This window comes from Chiloscyllium punctatum, chromosome 31, assembly GCF_047496795.1.
Source record: "Chiloscyllium punctatum isolate Juve2018m chromosome 31, sChiPun1.3, whole genome shotgun sequence".
NCBI lineage: Eukaryota > Metazoa > Chordata > Chondrichthyes > Orectolobiformes > Hemiscylliidae > Chiloscyllium > Chiloscyllium punctatum.
Genome location: NC_092769.1, coordinates 2,671,267 through 2,690,215, shown reverse-complemented (window position 1 = coordinate 2,690,215; position 18,949 = coordinate 2,671,267).

Below are 18,949 nucleotides of genomic sequence, written 5' to 3'. Positions count from 1 at the left end.
AGAGGGAGAGAGTGACACGCTGACTGTGAGAGAGAGGGAGAGAGCGACACGCTGACTGCGAGTGAGGGAGAGAGCGACACGCTGACTGTGAGAGAGAGAGAGAGCGACACGCTGACTGTGAGAGAGGGAGAGAGCGACACGCTGACTGTGAGAGAGGGAGAGAGCGACACGCTGACTGCGAGAGAGGGAGAGAGCGACACGCTGACTGCGCGAGAGGGAAAGAGCGACCCTCTGACTGTGAGAGAGGGAGAGAGCGACACGCTGACTGTGAGAGAGGGAGAGAGCGACACGCTGACTGTGAGAGAGAGGCAGAGAGCGACACGCTGACTGCGAGAGAGGGAGAGAGCGACACGCTGACTGCGAGTGAGGGAGAGAGCGACACGCTGACTGTGAGAGAGAGGCAGAGAGCGACACGCTGACTGCGAGAGAGGGAGAGAGCGACACGCTGACTGTGAGAGAGGGAGAGAGCGACACGTTGACTGCGAGTGAGGGAGAGAGCGACACGCTGTCACTGAGGGAGAGAGAGAGTGACACGCTGACTGTGAGAGAGGGAGAGTGCGACACGCTGACTGTGAGAGAAAGAGAGAGTGAAACGCTGACTGTGAGAGAGAGGGAGAGTGCGACACGCTGACTGTGAGAGAGAGAGAGAGCGACACGCTGACTGTGAGAGAGGGAGAGAGCGACACGCTGACTGTGAGAGAGGGAGAGAGCGACACGCTGACTGTGAGAGAGGGAGAGAGCGACACGCTGACTGTGAGAGAGGGAGAGAGCGACACGCTGACTGTGAGAGAGGGAGAGAGCGACACGCTGACTGTGAGAGAGGGAGAGAGCGACACGCTGACTGTGAGAGAGGGAGAGAGCGACACGCTGACTGTGAGAGAGGGAGAGAGCGACACGCTGACTGTGAGAGAGGGAGAGAGCGACACGCTGACTGTGAGAGAGGGAGAGAGCGACACGCTGACTGTGAGAGAGGGAGAGAGCGACACGCTGACTGTGAGAGAGGGAGAGAGCGACACGCTGACTGTGAGAGAGGGAGAGAGCGAAACGCTGACTGTGAGAGAGGGAGAGAGCGACACGCTGACTGCGAGAGAGGGAGAGAGCGACACGCTGACTGCGAGAGAGGGAGAGAGCGACACGCTGACTGTGAGAGAGGGAGAGAGCGACACGCTGACTGTGAGAGAGGGAGAGAGCGACACGCTGACTGTGAGAGAGGGAGAGAGCGACACGCTCACTGCGAGAGAGGGAGAGAGCGACACGCTGACTGCGAGAGAGGGAGAGAGCGACACGCTGACTGCGAGAGAGGGAGAGAGCGACACGCTGACTGTGAGAGAGGGAGAGTGCGACACGCTGACTGCGAGAGAGGGAGAGTGCGACACGCTGACTGCGAGAGAGGGAGAGAGCGACACGCTGACTGCGAGAGAGGGAGAGAGCGACACGCTGACTGCGAGAGAGGGAGAGAGCGACACGCTGACTGCGAGAGAGGGAGAGAGCGACACGCTGACTGCGAGAGAGGGAGAGAGCGACACGCTGACTGCGAGAGAGGGAGAGAGCGACACGCTGACTGTGAGAGAGGGATAGAGCGACACGCTGACTGCGAGTGAGGGAGAGAGCGACACGCTGACTGTGAGAGAGGGAGAGAGCGACACGCTGACTGTGAGAGAGGGAGAGAGGGAGAGAGCGACACGCTGACTGCGAGAGAGGGAGAGAGCGACACGCTGACTGTGAGAGAGGGAGAGAGCGACACGCTGACTGTGAGAGAGGGAGAGAGCGACACGCTGACTGTGAGAGAGGGAGAGAGCGACACGCTGACTGTGAGAGAGGGAGAGAGCGACACGCTGACTGTGAGAGAGGGAGAGAGCGACACGCTGACTGTGAGAGAGGGAGAGAGCGACACGCTGACTGTGAGAGAGGGAGAGAGCGACACGCTGACTGTGAGAGAGGGAGAGAGCGACACGCTGACTGTGAGAGAGGGAGAGAGCGACACGCTGACTGTGAGAGAGGGAGAGAGCGACACGCTGACTGTGAGAGAGGGAGAGAGCGACACGCTGACTGCGAGTGAGAGAGAGAGCGACACGGTGACTGTGAGAGAGGGAGAGAGCGACACGCTGACACTGAGGGAGAGAGAGAGTGACACGCTGACTGCGAGAGAGGGAGAGAGCGACACGCTGACTGCGAGAGAGGGAGAGAGCGACACGCTGACTGCGAGAGAGGGAGAGAGCGACACGCTGACTGTGAGAGAGGGAGAGAGCGACACGTTGACTGCGAGTGAGGGAGAGAGCGACACGCTGTCACTGAGGGAGAGAGAGAGTGACACGCTGACTGTGAGAGAGGGAGAGTGCGACACGCTGACTGTGAGAGAAAGAGAGAGTGAAACGCTGACTGTGAGAGAGAGGGAGAGTGCGACACGCTGACTGTGAGAGAGAGAGAGAGCGACACGCTGACTGTGAGAGAGGGAGAGAGCGACACGCTGACTGTGAGAGAGGGAGAGAGCGACACGCTGACTGTGAGAGAGGGAGAGAGCGACACGCTGACTGTGAGAGAGGGAGAGAGCGACACGCTGACTGTGAGAGAGGGAGAGAGCGACACGCTGACTGTGAGAGAGGGAGAGAGCGACACGCTGACTGTGAGAGAGGGAGAGAGCGACACGCTGACTGTGAGAGAGGGAGAGAGCGACACGCTGACTGTGAGAGAGAGGGAGAGTGCGACACGCTGACTGTGAGAGAGAGAGAGAGCGACACGCTGACTGTGAGAGAGGGAGAGAGCGACACGCTGACTGTGAGAGAGGGAGAGAGCGACACGCTGACTGTGAGAGAGGGAGAGAGCGACACGCTGACTGTGAGAGAGGGAGAGAGCGACACGCTGACTGTGAGAGAGGGAGAGAGCGACACGCTGACTGTGAGAGAGGGAGAGAGCGACACGCTGACTGTGAGAGAGGGAGAGAGCGACACGCTGACTGTGAGAGAGGGAGAGAGCGACACGCTGACTGTGAGAGAGGGAGAGAGCGACACGCTGACTGTGAGAGAGGGAGAGAGCGACACGCTGACTGTGAGAGAGGGAGAGAGCGACACGCTGACTGTGAGAGAGGGAGAGAGCGACACGCTGACTGTGAGAGAGGGAGAGAGCGACACGCTGACTGTGAGAGAGGGAGAGAGCGAAACGCTGACTGTGAGAGAGGGAGAGAGCGACACGCTGACTGCGAGAGAGGGAGAGAGCGACACGCTGACTGCGAGAGAGGGAGAGAGCGACACGCTGACTGTGAGAGAGGGAGAGAGCGACACGCTGACTGTGAGAGAGGGAGAGAGCGACACGCTGACTGTGAGAGAGGGAGAGAGCGACACGCTCACTGTGAGAGAGGGAGAGAGCGACACGCTGACTGCGAGAGAGGGAGAGAGCGACACGCTGACTGTGAGAGAGGGAGAGTGCGACACGCTGACTGCGAGAGAGGGAGAGTGCGACACGCTGACTGCGAGAGAGGGAGAGAGCGACACGCTGACTGCGAGAGAGGGAGAGAGCGACACGCTGACTGCGAGAGAGGGAGAGAGCGACACGCTGACTGCGAGAGAGGGAGAGAGCGACACGCTGACTGCGAGAGAGGGAGAGAGCGACACGCTGACTGCGAGAGAGGGAGAGAGCGACACGCTGACTGTGAGAGAGGGATAGAGCGACACGCTGACTGCGAGTGAGGGAGAGAGCGACACGCTGACTGTGAGAGAGGGAGAGAGCGACACGCTGACTGTGAGAGAGGGAGAGAGGGACACGCTGACTGCGAGAGAGGGAGAGAGCGACACGCTGACTGTGAGAGAGGGAGAGAGCGACACGCTGACCGCGAGTGAGGGAGAGAGCGACACGCTGACTGTGAGAGAGAGAGAGAGCGACACGCTGACTGCGAGAGAGGGAGAGAGCGACACGCTGACTGTGAGAGAGGGAGAGAGCGACACGCTGACCGCGAGTGAGGGAGAGAGCGACACGCTGATTGTGAGAGAGGGAGAGAGCGACACGCTGACCGCGAGTGAGGGAGAGAGCGACACGCTGACCGCGAGTGAGGGAGAGAGCGACACGCTGACTGCGAGAGAGGGAGAGAGCGACACGCTGACTGCGAGAGAGGGAGAGAGCGACACGCTGACTGCGAGAGAGGGAGAGAGCGACACGCTGACAGCGAGTGAGGGAGAGAGCGACACGCTGACAGCGAGTGAGGGAGAGAGCGACACGCTGACCGCGAGTGAGGGAGAGAGCGACACGCTGACCGTGAGAGAGGGAGAGAGCGACACGCTGACTGCGAGAGAGAGTGAGAGAGACACGCTGACTGCGAGTGAGGGAGAGAGCGACACGCTGACTGCGAGTGAGGGAGAGAGCGACACGCTGACTGCGAGTGAGGGAGAGAGCGACACGCTGACCGCGAGTGAGGGAGAGAGCGACACGCTGACTGCGAGTGTGGTAGAGTGCGACACGCTGACTGTGAGAGAGAGTGAGAGAGGCACGCTGACTGCGAGAGAGGGAGAGAGCGACACGCTGACTGTGAGAGAGGGAGAGAGCGACACGCTGACTGTGAGAGAGGGAGAGAGTGACACGCTGACTGTGAGGGAGAGGGAGAGAGCGACACGCTGACTGTGAGGGAGAGGGAGAGAGCGACACGCTGACTGCGAGAGAGGGAGAGAGCGACACGCTGACTGCGAGAGAGGGAGAGAGCGACACGCTGACTGCGAGAGAGGGAGAGAGCGACACGCTGACTGCGAGAGAGGGAGAGAGCGACACGCTGACTGCGAGAGAGGGAGAGAGCGACACGCTGACTGCGAGAGAGGGAGAGAGCGACACGCTGACTGCGAGAGAGGGAGAGAGCGACACGCTGACTGCGAGAGAGGGAGAGAGCGACACGCTGACTGCGAGAGAGGGAGAGAGCGACACGCTGACTGCGAGAGAGGGAGAGAGCGACACGCTGACTGCGAGAGAGGGAGAGAGCGACACGCTGACTGCGAGAGAGGGAGAGAGCGACACGCTGACTGCGAGAGAGGGAGAGAGCGACACGCTGACTGCGAGAGAGGGAGAGAGCGACACGCTGACTGCGAGAGAGGGAGAGAGCGACACGCTGACTGCGAGAGAGAGTGAGAGAGCGACACGCTGACTGCGAGGGAGAGTGAGAGAGACACGCTGAGTGCGAGAGAGGGAGAGAGCGACACGCTGACTGTGAGAGAGGGAGAGAGACACGCTGAGTGCGAGAGAGGGAGAGAGCGACACGCTGACTGCGAGTGAGGGAGAGAGCGACACGCTGACTGCGAGAGTGGGAGAGAGTGACCCTCTGACTGTGAGAGAGGGAGAGAGCGACACGCTGACTGCGAGGGAAAGTGAGAGAGACACGCTGAGTGCGAGAGAGGGAGAGAGCGACACGCTGACTGCGAGGGAGAGTGAGAGAGACACGCTGAGTGCGAGAGAGGGAGAGAGCGACACACTGACTGCGAGTGAGGGAGAGAGCGACACGCTGACTGCGAGAGAGGGAGAGAGCGACACGCTGACTGCGAGAGAGGGAGAGAGCGACACGCTGACTGCGAGAGAGGGAGAGAGCGACACGCTGACTGCGAGAGAGGGAGAGAGCGACACGCTGACTGCGAGAGAGGGAGAGAGCGACACGCTGACTGCGAGAGAGGGAGAGAGGGACACGCTGACTGCGAATGAGGGAGAGAGCGACACGCTGACTGCGAGAGAGGGAGAGAGCGACACGCTGACTGTGAGAGAGGGAGAGAGCGACACGCTGACTGTGAGAGAGGGAGAGAGCGACACGCTGACTGTGAGAGAGGGAGAGAGCGACACCCTGACTGCGAATGAGGGAGAGAGCGACACGCTGACTGTGAGAGAGGGAGAGAGCGACACGCTGACTGCGAGAGAGGGAGAGAGCGACACGCTGACTGTGACAGAGGGAGAGAGCGACACGCTGACTGCGAATGAGGGAGAGAGCGACACGCTGACTGTGAGAGAGGGAGAGAGCGACACGCTGACTGTGAGAGAGGGAGAGAGTGACACGCTTACTGTGAGAGAGGGAGACAGCGACACGCTGACTGCGAGTGAGCGAGAGAGCGACACGCTGACTGCGAGAGAGGGAGAGAGCGACACGCTGACTGCGAATGAGGGATAGAGCGACACGCTGACTGCGAGAGAGGGAGAGAGTGACACGCTGACTGCGAGAGAGGGAGAGAGCGACACGCTGACTGCGAGAGAGGGAGAGAGCGACACGCTGACTGCGAGAGAGGGAGAGAGCGACACGCTGACTGCGAGAGAGGGAGAGAGGGACACGCTGACTGTGAGAGAGGGAGAGCGCGACACGCTGACTGTGAGAGAGAGAGAGAGTGACACGCTGACTGTGAGAGAGGGAGAGAGCGACACGCTGACTGCGAGAGAGGGATAGAGAGTGACACGCTGACTGTGAGAGGGAGAGAGCGACACGCTGACTGTGAGAGAGGGATAGAGAGTGACACGCTGACTGTGAGAGAGGGATAGAGCGACACGCTGACTGTGAGAGAGGGAGAGAGCGACACGCTGACTGTGAGAGAGGGAGAGAGCGACACGCTGACTGTGAGAGAGGGAGAGAGCGACACGCTGACTGTGAGAGAGGGAGAGAGCGACACGCTGACTGTGAGAGAGGGAGAGAGCGACACGCTGACTGCGAGTCAGGGAGAGAGCGACACGCTGACTACGAGTCAGGGAGAGAGCGACACGCTGACTGTGAGAGAGGGAGAGAGCGACACGCTGACTGTGAGAGAGGGAGAGAGCGACACGCTGACTGCGAGTGAGGGAGAGAGTGACACGCTGACTGTGAGAGAGGGAGAGAGTGACACGCTGACTTTGAGAGAGGGAGAGAGTGACACGCTGACTGTGAGAGAGGGAGAGAGCGACACGCTGACTGTGAGAGAGGGAGAGAGCGACACGCTGACTGTGAGAGAGGGAGAGAGCGACACGCTGACTGTGAGAGAGGGAGAGAGCGACACGCTGACTGCGAGTCAGGGAGAGAGCGACACGCTGACTACGAGTCAGGGAGAGAGCGACACGCTGACTGTGAGAGAGGGAGAGAGCGACACGCTGACTGTGAGAGATGGAGAGAGCGACACGCTGACTGTGAGAGATGGAGAGAGCGACACGCTGACTGCGAGAGAGGGAGAGAGCGACACGCTGCCTGCGAGAGTGGGAGAGAGCGACACGCTGACTGTGAGGGAGAGGGAGAGAGCGACACGCTGACTGCGAGAGAGGGAGAGAGTGACACGCTGACTGTGAGAGAGAGGGAGAGAGTGACACGCTGACTGCGAGAGAGGGAGAGAGCGACACGCTGACTGTGAGAGAGGGAGAGAGTGACACGCTGACTGCGAGTGAGGGAGAGGGCGACACGCTGACTGTGAGAGAGAGAGAGAGCGACACGCTGACTGTGAGAGAGGGAGAGAGCGACACGCTGACTGTGAGAGAGGGAGAGAGCGACACGCTGACTGCGAGAGATGGAGAGAGCGACACGCTGACTGCGAGAGAGGGAGAGAGCGACACGCTGACTGCGAGAGAGGGAGAGAGCGACACGCTGACTGCGAGAGAGGGAGAGAGTGACACGCTGACTGTGAGAGAGAGGGAGAGAGTGACACGCTGACTGCGAGAGAGGGAGAGAGCGACACGCTGACTGTGAGAGAGGGAGAGAGTGACACGCTGACTGCGAGTGAGGGAGAGGGCGACACGCTGACTGTGAGAGAGAGAGGGAGCGACACGCTGACTGTGAGAGAGGGAGAGAGCGACACGCTGACAGAGAGAGAGAGAGCGACACGCTGACTGAGAGAGAGAGAGCGACACGCTGACTGTGAGAGAGGGAGAGAGCGACACGCTGACTGTGAGAGAGGGAGACAGCGACACGCTGACTGCGCGTGTGGGAGAGTGCGACACGCTGACTGCGAGAGAGGGAGAGAGCGACACGCTGACTGCTAGAGAGGGAGAGAGCGACACGCTGACTGCGAGAGAGGGAGAGAGAGCGACACGCTGACTGTGAGAGAGGGAGAGAGCGACACGCTGACTGCGAGAGAGGGAGAGAGCGACACGCTGACTGCGAGAGAGGGAGAGAGCGACACGCTGACTGCGAGAGAGGGAGAGAGCGACACGCTGACTGCGAGAGAGGGAGAGAGCGACACGCTGACTGCGAGAGAGGGAGAGAGCGACACGCTGACTGCGAGAGAGGGAGAGAGCGACACGCTGACTGCGAGAGAGGGAGAGAGCGACACGCTGACTGTGAGAGAGGGAGAGAGCGACACGCTGACTGCGAGAGAGGGAGAGAGCGACACGCTGACTGCGAGAGAGGGAGAGAGCGACACGCTGACTGCGAGAGAGGGAGAGAGCGACACGCTGACCGCGAGTGAGGGAGAGAGCGACACGCTGACCGCGAGTGAGGGAGAGAGCGACACGCTGACTGCGAGTGTGGGAGAGTGCGACACGCTGACTGTGAGAGAGAGTGAGAGAGACACGCTGACTGCGAGAGAGGGAGAGAGCGACACGCTGACTGTGAGAGAGGGAGAGAGCGACACGCTGACTGTGAGAGAGGGAGAGAGCGACACGCTGACTGTGAGAGAGGGAGAGAGCGACACGCTGACTGTGAGGGAGAGGGAGAGAGCGACACGCTGACTGTGAGGGAGAGGGAGAGAGCGACACGCTGACTGCGAGAGAGGGAGAGAGCGACACGCTGACTGCGAGAGAGGGAGAGAGTGACACGCTGACTGTGAGAGAGGGAGAGAGCGACACGCTGACTGCGAGAGAGGGGGAGAGCGACACGCTGACTGCGAGTGAGGGAGAGAGCGACACGCTGACTGCGAGTGAGGGAGAGAGCGACACGCTGACTGCGAGTGAGGGAGAGAGCGACACGCTGACTGCGAGAGAGGGAGAGAGCGACACACTGACTGCGAGGGAGAGTGAGAGCGACACGCTGACTGTGAGAGAGGGAGAGAGCGACACGGTGACTGTGAGAGAGGGAGAGAGCGACACGCTGACTGTGAGAGAGAGAGAGAGCGACACGCTGACTGCGAGAGAGGGAGAGAGCGACACGCTGACTGTGAGAGAGGGAGAGAGCGACACGCTGACTGCGAGAGAGGGAGAGTGCGACACGCTAACACTGAGGGAGAGAGAGAGTGACACGCTGACTGCGAGAGAGGGAGAGAGCGACACGCTGACTGCGAGAGAGGGAGAGAGCGACACGCTGACTGCGAGAGAGGGAGAGAGCGACACGCTGACTGCGAGAGAGGGAGAGAGCGACACGCTGACTGCGAGAGAGGGAGAGAGCGACACGCTGACTGCGAGAGAGGGAGAGAGGGACACGCTGACTGTGAGAGAGGGAGAGAGCGACACGCTGACTGTGAGAGAGGGAGAGAGCGACACGCTGACTGCGAGAGAGGGGGAGAGCGACACGCTGACTGCGAGAGAGGGAGAGAGCGACACGCTGACTGCGAGTGAGGGAGAGAGCGACACGCTGACTGCGAGATAGGGGGAGAGCGACACGCTGACTGTGAGAGAGAGAGAGAGCGACACGCTGACTGCGAGAGAGGGAGAGAGCGACACGCTGACTGTGAGAGAGGGAGAGAGCGACATGCTGACTGCGAGAGAGGGAGAGTGCGACACGCTGACACTGAGGGAGAGATAGAGTGACACGCTGACTGCGAGAGAGGGAGAGAGCGACACGCTGACTGCGAGAGAGGGAGAGAGCGACACGCTGACTGCGAGGGAGAGTGAGAGCGACACGCTGACTGTGAGAGAGGGAGAGAGCGACACGGTGACTGTGAGAGAGGGAGAGAGCGACACGCTGACTGTGAGAGAGAGAGAGCGACACGCTGACTGCGAGAGAGGGAGAGAGCGACACGCTGACTGTGAGAGAGGGAGAGAGCGACACGCTGACTGCGAGAGAGGGAGAGTGCGACACGCTGACACTGAGGGAGAGAGAGAGTGACACGCTGACTGCGAGAGAGGGAGAGAGCGACACGCTGACTGCGAGAGAGGGAGAGAGCCACACGCTGACTGCGAGAGAGGGAGAGAGCGACACGCTGACTGCGAGAGAGGGAGAGAGCGACACGCTGACTGCGAGAGAGGGAGAGAGGGACACGCTGACTGCGAGAGAGGGAGAGAGGGACACGCTGACTGCGAGAGAGGGAGAGAGCGACACGCTGACTGCGAGAGAGGGAGAGAGCGACACGCTGACTGTGAGAGAGGGACAGAGCGACACGCTGACTGCGAGAGAGGGAGAGAGCGACACGCTGACTGCGAGAGAGGGAGAGAGCGACACGCTGACTGCGAGAGAGGGAGAGAGCGACACGCTGACTGCGAGAGAGGGAGAGAGCGACACGCTGACTGCGAGAGAGGGAGAGAGCGACACGCTGACTGTGAGAGAGGGAGAGAGCGACACGCTGACTGTGAGAGAGGGAGAGAGCGACACGCTGACTGTGAGAGAGGGAGAGAGCGACACGCTGACTGTGAGAGAGGGAGAGAGCGACACGCTGACTGTGAGAGAGGGAGAGAGCGACACGCTGACTGTGAGAGAGGGAGAGAGCGACACGCTGACTGTGAGAGAGGGAGAGAGCGACACGCTGACTGTGAGAGAGGGAGAGAGCGACACGCTGACTGTGAGAGAGGGAGAGAGCGACACGCTGACTGTGAGAGAGGGAGAGAGCGACACGCTGACTGCGAATGAGGGAGAGAGCGACACGCTGACTGTGAGAGAGGGAGAGAGCGACACGCTGACTGTGAGAGAGGGAGAGAGTGACACGCTGACTGTGAGAGAGGGAGACAGCGACACGCTGACTGCGAGTGAGCGAGAGAGCGACACGCTGACTGCGAGAGAGGGAGAGAGCGACACGCTGACTGCGAATGAGGGAGAGAGCGACACGCTGACTGCGAGAGAGGGAGAGAGTGACACGCTGACTGCGAATGAGGGAGAGAGCGACACGCTGACTGTGACAGAGGGAGAGAGCGACACGCTGACTGCGAATGAGGGAGAGAGCGACACGCTGACTGTGAGAGAGGGAGAGAGCGACACGCTGACTGTGAGAGAGGGAGAGAGCGACACGCTGACTGTGAGAGAGGGAGACAGCGACACGCTGACTGCGAGTGAGCGAGAGAGCGACACGCTGACTGCGAGAGAGGGAGAGAGCGACACGCTGACTGCGAGAGAGGGAGAGAGCGACACGCTGACTGTGAGAGAGGGAGAGAGCGACACGCTGACTGCGAGAGAGGGAGAGAGCGACACGCTGACTGCGAGAGAGGGAGAGAGGGACACGCTGACTGTGAGAGAGGGAGAGCGCGACACGCTGACTGCGAGAGAGGGATAGAGAGTGACACGCTGACTGTGAGAGAGAGAGAGAGTGACACGCTGACTGTGAGAGAGGGAGAGAGCGACACGCTGACTGCGAGAGAGGGATAGAGAGTGACACGCTGACTGTGAGAGAGGGAGAGAGCGACACACTGACTGTGAGAGAGGGATAGAGAGTGACACGCTGACTGTGAGAGAGGGATAGAGCGACACGCTGACTGTGAGAGAGGGAGAGAGCGACACGCTGACTGTGAGAGAGGGAGAGAGCGACACGCTGACTGTGAGAGAGGGAGAGAGCGACACGCTGACTGTGAGAGAGGGAGAGAGCGACACGCTGACTGTGAGAGAGGGAGAGAGCGACACGCTGACTGTGAGAGAGGGAGAGAGCGACACGCTGACTGTGAGAGAGGGAGAGAGCGACACGCTGACTGTGAGAGAGGGAGAGAGCGACACGCTGACTGCGAGTCAGGGAGAGAGCGACACGCTGACTACGAGTCAGGGAGAGAGCGACACGCTGACTGTGAGAGAGGGAGAGAGCGACACGCTGACTGTGAGAGAGGGATAGAGAGTGACACGCTGACTGTGAGAGAGGGAGAGAGTGACACGCTGACTGTGAGAGAGGGAGAGAGCGACACGCTGACTGTGAGAGAGGGAGAGAGCGACACGCTGACTGTGAGAGAGGGAGAGAGCGACACGCTGACTGCGAGTCAGGGAGAGAGCGACACGCTGACTACGAGTCAGGGAGAGAGCGACACGCTGACTGTGAGAGAGGGAGAGAGCGACACGCTGACTGTGAGAGATGGGGAGAGCGACACGCTGACTGTGAGAGATGGAGAGAGCGACACGCTGACTGCGAGAGAGGGAGAGAGCGACACGCTGCCTGCGAGAGAGGGAGAGAGCGACACGCTGACTGTGAGAGAGGGAGAGAGCGACACGCTGACTGCGAGAGAGGGAGAGAGTGACACGCTGACTGCGAGAGAGGGAGAGAGCGACACGCTGACTGTGAGAGAGGGAGAGAGTGACACGCTGACTGCGAGTGAGGGAGAGGGCGACACGCTGACTGTGAGAGAGGGAGAGAGCGACACGCTGACTGTGAGAGAGGGAGAGAGCGACACGCTGACTGTGAGAGATGGAGAGAGCGACACGCTGACTGCGAGAGAGGGAGAGAGCGACACGCTGACTGCGAGAGAGGGAGAGAGCGACACGCTGACTGCGAGAGAGGGAGAGAGTGACACGCTGACTGTGAGAGAGAGGGAGAGAGTGACACGCTGACTGCGAGTGAGGGAGAGGGCGACACGCTGACTGTGAGAGAGAGAGAGAGCGACACGCTGACTGTGAGAGAGGGAGAGAGCGACACGCTGACAGAGAGAGAGAGAGCGACACGCTGACAGAGAGAGAGAGCGACACGCTGACTGTGAGAGAGGGACAGAGCGACACGCTGACTGTGAGAGAGGGAGACAGCGACACGCTGACTGTGAGAGAGGGCGAGAGCGACACGCTGACTGCGAGAGAGGGAGAGAGCGACACGCTGACTGCGAGAGAGGGAGAGAGAGCGACACGCTGACTGTGAGAGAGGGAGAGAGCGACACGCTGACTGCGAGAGAGGGAGAGAGCGACACGCTGACTGCGAGAGAGGCAGAGAGCGACACGCTGACTGCGAGAGAGGGAGAGAGAGCGACACGCTGACTGTGAGAGAGGGAGAGAGCGACACGCTGACTGCGAGAGAGGGAGAGAGCGACACGCTGACTGCGAGAGAGGGAGAGAGCGACACGCTGACTGTGAGAGAGGGAGAGAGCGACACGCTGACTGTGAGAGAGAGGGAGAGAGCGACACGCTGACTGTGAGAGAGGGAGAGAGTGACACGCTGACTGCGAGAGAGGGAGAGAGCGACACGCTGACTGCGGGAGAGGGATAGAGAGTGACACGCTGACTGTGAGAGTGGGAGAGAGCGACACGCTGACTGCGAGAGAGGGAGAGAGCGACACGCTGACTGCGAGAGAGGGAGAGAGCGACACGCTGACTGCGAGAGAGGGAGAGAGCGACACGCTGACTGCGAGAGAGGGAGAGAGCGACACGCTGACTGCGAGAGAGGGAGAGAGCGACACGCTGACTGCGAGAGAGGGAGAGAGCGACACGCTGACTGCGAGAGAGGGAGAGAGAGACACGCTGACTGCGAGAGAGGGAGAGAGCGACACGCTGACTGCGAGAGAGGGAGAGAGCGACACGCTGACTGCGAGAGAGGGAGAGAGCGACACGCTGACTGCGAGAGAGGGAGAGAGCGACACGCTGACTGCGAGAGAGGGAGAGAGCGACACGCTGACTGCGAGAGAGGGAGAGAGCGACACGCTGACTGCGAGAGAGGGAGAGAGCGACACGCTGACTGCGAGAGAGGGAGAGAGCGACACGCTGACTGCGAGAGAGGGAGAGAGCGACACGCTGACTGCGAGAGAGGGAGAGAGCGACACGCTGACTGCGAGAGAGGGAGAGTGCGACACGCTGACTGCGAGGGAGAGTGAGAGAGACACGCTGAGTGCGAGAGAGGGAGAGAGCGACACGCTGACCGCGAGTGAGGGAGAGAGCGACACGCTGACTGCGAGTCAGGGAGAGAGCGACACGCTGACTGTGAGAGAGGGAGAGAGCGACACGCTGACTGTGAGAGAGGGAGAGAGCGACACGCTGACTGTGAGAGAGGGAGAGAGGGACACGCTGACTGTGAGAGAGGGAGAGAGCGACACGCTGACTGTGAGAGAGGGAGAGAGCGACACGCTGACTGCGAGTGAGAGAGAGTGAGAGCGACACGCTGACTGTGAGAGAGGGAGAGAGCGACACGCTGACTGTGAGAGAGCGACACGCTGACTGCGAGAGAGGGAGAGAGCGACACGCTGACTGCGAGAGAGGGAGAGAGCGACACACTGACTGCGAGAGAGGGAGAGAGCGACACGCTGACTGTGAGAGAGGGAGAGTGGGACACGCTGACTGTGAGAGAGGGAGAGAGCGACACGCTGACTGCGAGTCAGGGAGAGAGCGACACGCTGACTGTGAGAGAGGGAGAGAGCGACACGCTGACTACGAGTCAGGGAGAGAGCGACACGCTGACTGCGAGAGAGGGAGAGAGCGACACGCTGACTGTGAGAGAGGGAGAGAGCGACACGCTGACTGTGAGAGAGGGAGAGAGCGACACGCTGACTGCGAGAGAGGGAGAGAGCGACACGCTGACTGTGAGAGAGGGAGAGAGCGACACGCTGACTGTGAGAGAGGGAGAGAGCGACACGCTGACTGCGAGAGAGGGAGAGAGCGACACGCTGACTGCGAGAGAGGGAGAGAGCGACACGCTGACTGTGAGAGAGGGAGAGAGGGACACGCTGACTGCGAGAGAGGGAGAGAGAGCGATACGCTGACTGTGAGAGAGGGAGAGAGCGACACGCTGACTGCGCGAGAGGGAGAGAGCGACACGCTGACTGTGAGAGAGGGAGAGAGCGACACGCTGACTGTGAGAGAGGGAGAGAGCGACACGCTGACTGTGAGAGAGGGAGAGAGCGACACGCTGACTGTGAGAGAGGGAGAGAGGGACACGCTGACTGTGAGAGAGGGAGAGAGCGACACGCTGACTGTGAGAGAGGGAGAGAGCGACACGCTGACTGTGAGAGAGGGAGAGAGCGACACGCTGACTGTGAGAGAGGGAGAGAGCGACACGCTGACTGTGAGAGAGGGAGAGAGGGACACGCTGACTGTGAGAGAGGGAGAGAGCGACACGCTGACTGTGAGAGAGGGAGAGAGCGACACGCTGACTGCGCGAGAGGGAGAGAGCGACACGCTGACTGCGCGAGAGGGAGAGAGCGACACGCTGACTGTGAGAGAGGGAGAGAGCGACACGCTGACTGCGAGTGAGGGAGAGAGCGACACGCTGACTGTGAGAGAGGGAGAGAGCGACACGCTGACTGTGAGAGAGGGAGAGAGCGACACGCTGACTGCGAGAGAGGGAGAGAGCGACACGCTGACTGCGAGAGAGGGAGAGAGCGACACGCTGACTGCGAGAGAGGGAGAGAGCGACACGCTGACTGTGAGAGAGGGAGAGAGCGACACGCTGACTGTGAGAGAGGGAGAGAGCGACAGGCTGACTGCGAGTCAAAGAGAAAGCGACACGCTGACTGCGAGAGAGGGAGAGTGCGACACGCTGACTGCGCGAGAGGGAGAGAGCGACACGCTGACTGCACGAGAGGGAGAGAGCGACACGCTGACTGTGAGAGAGGGAGAGAGGGACACGCTGACTGTGAGAGAGGGAGAGAGCGACACGCTGACTGTGAGAGAGGGAGAGAGCGACACGCTGACTGCGCGAGAGGGAGAGAGCGACACGCTGACTGCGCGAGAGGGAGAGAGCGACACGCTGACTGCACGAGAGGGAGAGAGCGACACGCTGACTGTGAGAGAGGGAGAGAGCGACACGCTGACACTGAGGGAGAGAGAGAGTGACACGCTGACTGCGAGAGAGGGAGAGAGCGACACGCTGACTGCGAGAGAGGGAGAGAGCGACACGCTGACTGCACGAGAGGGAGAGAGCGACACGCTGACTGTGAGAGAGGGAGAGAGCGACACGCTGACTGTGAGAGAGGGAGAGAGCGACACGGTGACTGTGAGAGAGGGAGAGAGCGACACGCTGACTGTGAGAGAGGGAGAGAGCGACACGCTGACTGCACGAGAGGGAGAGAGTGACACGCTGACTGTGAGAGAGGGAGAGAGTGACACGCTGACTGTGAGAGAGGGAGAGAGCGACACGCTGACTGCGAGTGAGGGAGACAGCGACACGCTGACTGCGAGAGAGGGAGAGCGACACGCTGACTGTGAGTGAGGGAGATAGCGACACGCTGACTGCGAGTGAGGGAGAGTGCGACACGCTGACTGCGAGAGAGGGAGAGAGTGACACGCTGACTGTGAGAGAGGGAGAGAGTGACACGCTGACTGTGAGAGAGGGAGAGAGTGACACGCTGACTGTGAGAGAGGGAGAGAGCGACACGCTGACTGCGAGTGAGGGAGACAGCGACACGCTGACTGCGAGAGAGGGAGAGAGCGACGCGCTGACTGCGAGAGAGAGAGAGAGCGACACGTTGACTGCGAGAGGTAGAGAGAGTGACACGCTGACTGAGAGAGAGAGAGCGACACGCTGACTGCGAGAGGTAGAGAGAGCGACACGCTGACTACGAGAGAGGGAGAAAGTGACACGCTGACTGTGAGAGAGGGAGAGAGCGACACGCTGACTGCGAGAGAGGGAGAGAGCGACACGCTGACTGCGAGAGAGAGAGAGAGCGACACGCTGACTGCGAGAGAGAGAGAGAGCGACACGCTGACTGCGAGAGAGGGAGAGAGCGACACGATGACTGCGAGAGAGGGAGATAGCGACACGCTGACTGTGAGAGAGGGAGAGAGCGACACGCTTACTGTGAGAGAGGGAGAGAGCGGCAAGCTGACTGCGAGAGAGGGAGAGAGCGACACGCTGACTGTGAGAGAGGGAGAGAGCGGCACGCTGACTGCGAGAGAGCGACACGCTGACTGCGAGTCAGGGAGAGAGCGACACGCTGACTGAGAGAGAGGGAGAGAGCGACACGCTGACTGCGAGAGAGGGAGAGAGCGACACGCTGACTGCGAGTGTGGGAGAGTGCGACACGCTGACTGTGAGAGAGAGTGAGAGAGACACGCTGACTGCGAGTGAGGGAGAGAGCGACACGCTGACCGCGAGTGAGGGAGAGAGCGACACGCTGACTGCGAGTCAAAGAGAAAGCGACACGCTGACTGCGAGAGAGGGAGAGAGCGACACGCTGACTGCGAGTCAAAGAGAAAGCGACACGCTGACTGTGAGAGAGGGAGAGAGCGACACGCTGACTGCGAGTGTGGGAGAGTGCAACAAGCTGACTGTGAGAGAGGGAGAGAGTGAGACGCTGACTGCGAGTGAGGGAGAGAGTTACACGCTGACTGCGAGTGAGGGAGAGAGCGACACGCTGAATGCGAGAGAGAGTGTGAGAGACACGCTGACTGCGAGTGAGGGAGAGAGCGACACGCTGAATGCGAGAGAGAGTGTGAGAGACACGCTGACTGCGAGTGAGGGAGAGAGCGACACGCTGACTGTGAGAGAGAGTGTGAGAGACACGCTGACCGCGAGTGAGGGAGAGAGCGACACGCTGACCGCGAGAGAGGGAGAGAGCGACACGCTGACCGCGAGAGAGGGAGAGAGCGACACGCTGACCGCGAGAGAGGGAGAGAGCGACACGCTGACCGCGAGTGAGGGAGAGAGCGACACTCTGACTGCGAGAGAGGGAGAGAGTGACACGCTGACTGTGAGAGAGGGAGAGAGCGATACGCTGACTGCGAGTCAAAGAGAAAGCGACACGCTGACTGCGAGTGAGGAAGATAGTGACACGCTGACTGTGAGAGAGGGAGAGAGCGACACGCTGACTGTGAGAGAGGGATAGAGCGACACGCTGTCTGCGAGAGAGGGCGAGAGCGATACGCTGACTGCGAGTCCAAGGGAAAACGACACGCTGACTGCGAGAGAGGGAGAGAGCGACACGCTGACTGTGAGAGAGGGAGAGAGCGACACGCTGACTGTGAGAGAGGGAGAGAGCGACACGCTGACTGTGAGAGAGGGAGAGAGCGACACGCTGACTGTGAGAGAGGGAGAGAGCGACACGCTGACTGTGAGAGAGGGAGAGAGCGACACGCTGACTGTGAGAGAGGGAGAGAGCGACACGCTGACTGCGAGAGAGGGAGAGAGCGACACGCTGACTGCGAGAGAGGGAGAGAGCGACACGCTGACTGTGAGAGAGGGAGAGAGCGACACGCTGACTGTGAGAGTGAGTGAGAGAGACACGCTGACTGCGAGTGAGGGAGAGAGCGACACGCTGACCGTGAGAGAGGGAGAGAGCGACACGCTGACCGCGAGTGAGGGAGAGAGCGACACGCTGACTGTGAGAGAGGGAGAGAGCGACACGCTGACTGCGAGTGAGAGAGAGAGAGAGCGACACGCTGACTGTGAGAGAGGGAGAGAGCGACACGCTGACTGCGAGTGAGAGAGAGAGAGAGAGCGACACGCTGACTGCGAGTGAGGGAGAGAGCGACACGCTGACTGCGAGTGAGAGAGAGAGAGAGCGACACGCTGACTGTGAGAGAGGGAGAGAGCGACACGCTGACTGTGAGAGAGGGAGAGTGCGACACGCTGACTGCGAGAGAGGGAGAGATGGCACGCTGACTGCGAGAGAGCGACACGCTGACTGCGAGAGAGGGAGAGAGCGACACGCTGACTGCGAGAGAGGGAGAGAGCGACACGCTGACTGCGAGAGAGGGAGAGAGCGACACGCTGACTGCGAGAGAGGGAGAGAGCGACACGCTGACTGCGAGAGAGGGAGAGAGCGACACGCTGACTGCGAGAGAGGGAGAGAGCGACACGCTGACTGCGAGAGAGGGAGAGAGCGACACGCTGACTGCGAGAGAGGGAGAGAGCGACACGCTGACTGCGAGAGAGGGAGAGAGCGACACGCTGACTGCGAGAGAGGGAGAGAGCGACACGCTGACTGCGAGAGAGGGAGAGAGCGACACGCTGACTGCGAGAGAGGGAGAGAGCGACACGCTGACTGCGAGAGAGGGAGAGAGCGACACGCTGAC